Here is a 7,594-nt window from a genome sequence, read left to right on the forward strand (position 1 = left end):
TTTCCAGCCTGGGAAAATCGCGGGGGTGCGATGGTTTCCCCCCCCGCACCCTCCGCTCCCCGCCATTCCCCCGGCACCGCTCCCGGCCGAGGGGAGGGAGCGCTCCCCCCGCCGGCCCCGCTCCCGGGACGGCTCCCCATCGGCGACAGCGGGGGTTTCTCCCCCCAGAAAATACGGTTTTGGATGCGGGGGGGGGGGGGGGGGATGTCCTCCCTCCTGCCCCCCCCGGGGCTGGCCCCGCACCCTCTGCCCCTGCCGTCGTCGCATCCCACCATCCCACCTGGGGACACGTTTCCTGGCAGCGTTAAAAGGCAGCGAGAGGCTGGCGGGGAAAGGGGCTGCTTGGGAAAGAAGCGCCCTCCTGCAAATTCCCTTCTGCTTTCCCAAACTCCTTCCTTCTGGAGTTAAAAGCAACTTTTCAGCGCTGCCGCGGGTTGGTCTTTGCTCATCTCACCGTAGATAGCAAAAAATGAGGCGGGCAACCATCCTGCCGAAAGAAAAAAAAAGAAAAAGGGCTGAATTTTATTACCCTGCTCACAGGGTCGGGGCTGGAGTTCCGGTTCCCTTCCAGGCAATTCAGTTGTCTTTTTTTTATTTTTTTTTTTTTTTTTCTCCCATGTGCGTGTGTGCCAGCGCATGTTGAAGTGTTGGCTATAAACAATGCGACTGAATGTGTGCGCAAACATCATTAAAAAAAAAAAAAAAAGGCAGTTTTTAAGAATTAATACAGCCGCCGGGAGCTGAGGGAGCGCACCCTGGCTGCACGGCCGACGGGCACCGCGGAGCAGCTGGGTGGATGAAGGACGTGGCCAAGCCTGCGGGCATAGGACTGTGCTGCCCCGGGACTGCTTGGGGGGTGGGTACCCAAAAAAGAGCCGTAACTGGTGCTTCCTGAGTGCTCAGGAGGCTCCTGGTGGGTGTTGGTCCACCTCTGCCAGACCCTGGATCCCTTCCCACAGCTGTAGCCCAAAGGCTTCATAGACCCAATTTGATATTCAATGTGGCTAAAACTGTTGTGATTTTTATCACGTGTCTTTAATTAGCTTCCTTTCTTTCCCTCTCTCTTCAATTACTCATGCAGCCTTCCTAGGAACGACTCCTACCACGACGTCTTTCCCTCAGGTGAGCCATGGCCACCATGTTCTTCTCCCCGCGACGGGGCTGATGGGGAGAAGATGGTACCCATGGGGCCCCACAGCCGAGATGGCCACTGGCGCGTGAGGTGGCCGGGCAGAATGGCGAGGTGGGGTGGGGAAAGGAGGCAAAATACAAGTCATGGGGGCACGTGGGTGGGAAATCAGGCTGCCACTGAGAGATGGATGGGGAGAGAGCGGCCTTTCCGAGCCACATCTTGAACCTGACGTAACCAGAACCTTGGAGATGAGACTTTGGGGATGGGGCTTGGGACAGAGATGTTTGGTGCTGGGGCCTGTAGAGAGTGAGGCTGAAAATGTCACCTGGGCTTGGTGGGCAGGTTGTGACATCCAGCTGCGACGGCGTCCCTGGGAATGGGGAAACGCACGCCGGGCACGGTCACCCTTCTCGGCTGATTCCACTGTAGCAGAGGCCAGTTTGGCCAAGGCTGCGTCTGATGGACCCTTGCAGCCACGGAGGAGAGAGGAAACACTTCCACAAGGAAGTGGAGCAGTGGCGGGGCACCGGTGGGGTTGCGTGACCTCTGGGTGTCACGCAAGTGTGGGCGCGCGGGTGTCCGGGGAGGTGGTAGATCAAACGGTGCTGTGGGACTTCCCGCTGGATTTGCCAGAAAACAGTCAGAGCTGGATCGGGATGTTCTGGTCAGGATCTGTGAATGGGGCACGGGGAGAACAATGCTGCGTTGGGAAGCCAAGTGTTTTCAGTGACATTCCCGTGCCCTCCGCTTGATCATTGAAGCATGCGAAGTATTGTGGTTTCACTCAAAAGAGCTCCATGCTGAAAAGCCAGATGAGACTTGTATGGAAAGGAGTTTCTTGGCAGCCCTGAGCTCAGGGGATGATAGGAGCTGGTTGCCTCTGCCCGGCGCAGTGGAGCTGTGGGGATTTCCCAGAACTGGATCAAGGGCTTCCAGCAGTGTAGCCCAATTGAACTCGGCCTCCCCGGGGATAAGGGGCTGGTTTGAACTGTGTCCTGCCATGGGAAGAGGGGAAACGCAGCCGGGCGAGGAATCCAGCCCGCTGCTTCCGCCACCACCAGAGGCAAGGGGGGAGCAGGGATGGCAACTGTTGCTTTTGGGCAACCGCCACCATTCTTCACTGTGCTCTGCAGCAGAAGCCATCCTTCCTCGTCCCCTAATGAACGTGAGCATCACGCAGCAGCAGGAGCTGCCTGCCTGGCTTTCCAGGTGTCGGACCTACCCACGGTAGCGTGTGAGGATGTGGCCACTGTCACCCCTTGTCCCCACCTCGCATTTGCCCACCAGCAGCGGTGGGGCCTGCAGAGCAGACGACCGCCTCTTCTCCTGAAGCCTGGTGCCATGTGTCCTCGGATGGTTTATTAACGGACTGTGACCAGGTGGGGCGGGGTTGGAAAAAGCTGATTCTCTTCCAAGTTCCTTGACGAGGGCTGGATCATCCCTGTGTCACCGAGCTGGACAGGTTCACGCATCGCATCTCAGTGACTTCACCTGTTGACCAACTCGTTTGAGGATGTTACGGGCTGACACCTGGGGATGGAGAAAGGGAGTGTATTCCCTAAAACATGGTGGGAGGTTACAGTATATGCAAATATTGAGATTCCGTTACGTACGCAATTGTTGCCTGCCTATTGGGGCTGTGGACTTGACGGCTCACTGCTAATGGGTGCTGTCTCTGGTTGGCTTCCGATAGCTGGCTTCCCTGCCGATGGCCATTTTCTCAGTTGTTGCTTTGATGCCAGAGAGAAAACTCTTTTTTTTTTTTTTTAACGCCCTATTTGGTAGCTCAGTTGACTGAAGGGGGGTTATAAGAAGGGGAAACCCACAGCTCCTTGAGCATTTCACTTCTCGGCTATAACGTGTAGACGAGGCTTTGAGTGAAAGCCCCGAACCTGTGTGGGGATTGCTGAGGAGGACAGAGAGCAAAGAGGGTGCCTTCAGACGTACGGGGCAGTTACGGGAAGTTAAATACATTCAGTTAAGTGCGTTTGGATGGAGTCTGCCCCAGAAACCGGTTGGAGTGAGGTGGGAGATGCACCCGAAACACGTGATGGTGTCTGGTAAGGGCTTGAAGTACCGTCACTGATGTTCCCTTTGGCATCTGGGTTTTTCCCATGCATGGTGCCTCAGAATGGTGAGCTGGCAACGAGAGGTCTTCATCAGTGGCCTAAAACCTGGGGATGGACGAGGAAGGATCGTTTGTCCTGAGAGGGCCAGGAGGAGGGAAGACAATGCGGCTGGTGGTCTATTTGGAGACTGCGGAGACCAGGAAGGTTTGCAAAGTTTCATTCCCTGTTAGCCTGGAGCTTCTCGACTCCTTTCCCTTACAAAGTGCCCCTGGCCAGTGTTTCCATTAGCCGTGGCTCACACCACATCCTCCTCTTTCTAACTCCATGCAGTAACAAAAGAGCAATCCACCCGTTCCTTAAGTCAATACCGAGTGGAAGAACAAGTCTGCGGAGGAAGCAGCCTGGACCTTCAACCTTGCTTTACCAAAGCTTCCCTGCCAGCGTGCGACGTTCGGCTTCCCGTCCCTGTGCTGGTTCATCTTCTGGGAGCCCAGACGCTGCGGTCCCCCATTCCCGAGACCGTCACTCTTTGTTCAGGGTGGTGGCACCAAATCCGCTTAACTCTCTTCCCGCCTCCTCCCATGCCTTGGCGAAGCCCCTGCGGTTTGTTTTGGATGTCCTTTTGCACCGATGTAGAAATAATGGATTCCGACCCTTTCAAATGCCGACTGGGATGGACAGCAGGATCACCTGAACCCACCCGCTTGGCTTGCACGGTGATATCTGATTTTGCTTGTTCCGTCCGGCCGCCTTTGCAGTGAGTCAGACATCTCTGAGCAATTCCATCTGCCTCCTGGCTCTCGCTCCCAGGAAGCCAGAGACCAAAGGAGGCTCCCCCCCACCTCCCGGGCCCACCCCAAGGCGTGGAGCGTGAAGTTCGCCCGAGGGGATGTCTGTCTGCTCCCATCTCCTTTCTTCTCCCCCATGCAGTGCTCGGGTGGAAGGCATGACCTTGCTAATTTGGACAGGAATAAACCTTCCTGCGAAAACTCTGAGGGTTTTTCTTTTTCAGCTTAAACAATGCGACGTTTAATGGTCCAAGTGTCAGTGTTGCTGCAGCATTGGCTTTATAGATACCAAGTGAATCAACTTGGCTGCCTCTCCCAAGAGTTTGGTGGCTTTTTTTCTTCTCCTCCATCCCCTTTCCCTGTGTCCTGCTAATGAGAACTTCCAGGTGGACACTGAAAACTGTATATAAAGGTGTCTGTGCCACTAACCAAGTATTTCTCGACCTAATTTAGCGGAGCTTCCTTTGACAAAAGCCCAGCTGGCAGCGGCATGCCGCTTTTGTGATAGTTTTCATAAACAGCTGTAATAAAACCAGCTGCGTTTCTTTGCTGCTGCCTGTGAGGGCCTTGTAGGATCCTGCACGCTCGTCACAGAGAGCCTCAGAGCTGGATTTCGGGAGCTGGTGGATCAAAATCGAGGGAGGGCTTTCCCATTGGCCTCCCGGGGGTTTGGCTGAAGTTACGTGGCTGTTGCCCACAAGAAAAGACCATCTCGCTCTCCCTTAATGAGCTCCTTTGCTGTAATACCGGCTGGTGCTTTCGCTGCTCGACAATTTCGGCCCGCCAGACTCAGGGCTTGTGGACCAGGCAGGTATTTCTCAAAGCACTCGCCTGAATAACCACCTTTTTTTTTTTTCTTTTTTTTTTCTTTTTTTTTGGTTGGTTTTTTCCTTGCCCGGGGAGACGCTCTCCTGCCTTTCTGTGATTCACTTACCCGTGTGGTTACCTCGGGACAACTCACTTGCAGTGAGTAACGCTGGTTTGCTGTGCGTGATCCCCTCAACCTCGGCGACCTTCGAGAATTGGAGCACGGAGCGGGGTTTGCCCCGGCATCAAAATGAGCGCGGAGGGAAGGGTGTCACCGTTCCCAGGAGCGTACGGGTGGGCGGCAGCTGCTGCTGGGGGCTTTGGAGAAGAGGGAAGAGGCACAGGGAGGGCAGAGCCCACCTATTTCCATGGCATCCCCTGCTTGGTACCTGCTGATTTTCCCGCTGGCAGCCAGCCTGGCTCTTCTGGGGGGGGTTTCCATCGATCCCGTGGTCCCGGGAGGGACAGGAGCTTTCTTCAGACCTGGACTCACAGGTGGGATGCCTGAGCTGCAAACCCTCCGACCGCGGACGAGAAGTTGGACCCTTCACAGCTGCCTGTCATCTTGCAAAATGGGGGGGAGGGGGGGGCACCTGTGATCCTTAGCGCCTTTTCAGTGCCTCGATGACCGCCGTGAGAATAAAAATACGTATAGTTTTAATCCTACAGCTGGCTCCGGCAGTGCCACAGAGACCCTTTATTTGCCTGGGAGAGGTGGGGACTCCAGGTCACCTGAGGTATAATCTCTTCTCAAAGGAGTCCTCTGTTTTTTCCGTGTATTCCTTTATCGTCCTCATTTGTGCCAGAGGCTTCTGGATGCTCAAATCACTCGCACAGAACTTCAATAAAAGTTCTCCTTGTGGGCTGTGGTGCCTGTTTCTCTCTGACCATACCAAATATACAGCGTAGTCTTGGGCTCAGCCATCGGTTTCCACATAAACCAGTGGCGGACGGTTAAAAAGTTCCAAGTGAAGGCGAAAACTCCGAGGGTTTTAACAAACATACAGAAGCATTCAGTCCCACGTGAAACATGCGAACTGTGTGATTCCACGCTGTCGCTTTTAAACAGCCAAGTGACTCGGGTTAGGTGCTTCTGCTCCCCGGAGAATTTGAGTGAGCACGTAGAGCTCCAGGAATTCTGCCAAAGCGGGTTTAATACTCCTACGTATGCAAAAAAGCCGTGGCCTTGGAAGAAGCAGACGCTGCAGCAGAGCGCTCATGAGAGCAGGGTTAGGCTGCATCGGAGCTTTCAGTTCCATCTCAGGAACCGCCGGTCAGAACAGATATTTACAACATTGTGGAAAATACTATTTTTTGGTTTTTTTTCTTTCTTTTCATCAGGCCGATGTGATCTGGCCCCCAGGCTCGCCGAGGGTCCCTGAGGAACGCTGCTCTTGGGCTAACTTCAGGTTTTAGCGCTTACTCTTGCTCGCAAGCGTGACTACGCCGTGAATTTGCTGTGATGTAACATACAGGTTTTCTTCCTGATTAACCAAAAGGATGCGTCTTGCTGTAATTATCATCCTTCATTTAGCATTTCGAGGCCACTTAGCCATTTCCGCCGATATTGGCTGTCTCAGGGCTGTGTACTGCACTGCCGCATCCCTCCAGGCGGCACAAGTGTCTCTCAGCCCTTGCCGTCATAGCGTTGATTCACCCATCGATTCCCCACCCATCCTGTCTCATCCTGGACCTTCTCACGCCCTCATTAGGAGAACGCCTCTGCCCGGCTCCCGTTGTCCCCCCACCTGGCAGCGGGGTCGGTGTAAGCCCTGCCCTGGGTAGGTTTGTGCTCCTGCCCCCCAGGGATGGAGCTGGGGCAAGGCTGGAGCCGAGACCAAGCTGTGCTTGGTCATCAGCGAGCGTTACTGGTGATTAACCACCACCATGGGGACATCTGCCCAGGTGGGAGGCAGGGTGCACGGCCAGAGGGAGGAGAGCACAGGAGGGGACACTGATGGGTGAAGAACTGGAAGACAGGAGGGGAGAGAGGGCTGTAACCCCGGCTGGGCTGTGGGGTGGGTTTCTGCGGTGCTGACCTACATGTCCACGGGGGAGAGAGGACCTACGTGTCCACGGCGGAGAGAGATGGGGTTTTACCTTGGGTTTAAGCTTTGTGTGGCGTCTCTGCACGCCGCCTGCCCTGCTGTGAGCAGCGCTAACTCTGGCAGGGTGAGCGCAGATATTTTAATTGCTTAATTTTTTCAACTTTTTTTTTGCTTCCTCCTTCTTAAAGTTTGATTTCTTTTTAGGTGATTGTGAAGTTAGCTGTACTTCACGGGGAGGCCTGGAGTGAAGGTTTTGCTGTGCAGAATGGTATCTTTTTAATAGTACTATCTTTTAAAGATACCACTGGGTTCCCAAGGTGCTCCTTCTCCCTTCCCTGTCCCCTTCTCCCAGTATTTATAATCCAAAAAATCATAGAATCGTAGAATCATAGAATTGTTAGGGTTGGAAGGGACCTTAAAGATCATCTAGTTCCTGCCATGGGCAGGGACACCTCCCACTAGTCCAGGTTGCTCAGAGCCCCGTCCAGCCTGGCCTTGAGCCCTTCCAGGGATGGGGCTTCCACCACCTCTCTGGGCAACCTGTGCCAGCGTCTCACCACCCTCATGGTGAAGAAGTTCTTCCTAACGTCCAATCTGAGTCGACCCATCTCTAGTTTTAATCCATTCCCTCTAGTCCTACCATTACTCAACATCCTAAAAGGTCCCTCACCAGCTTTCTTGTAGGCCCCCTTAAGATACTGGTAGGCCACTATAAGGTCTCCTCGGAGCCTTCTTTTCTCCAGACTGAAC

The sequence above is a fragment of the Chroicocephalus ridibundus genome, chromosome 3, assembly GCF_963924245.1.
Source record: "Chroicocephalus ridibundus chromosome 3, bChrRid1.1, whole genome shotgun sequence".
NCBI lineage: Eukaryota > Metazoa > Chordata > Aves > Charadriiformes > Laridae > Chroicocephalus > Chroicocephalus ridibundus.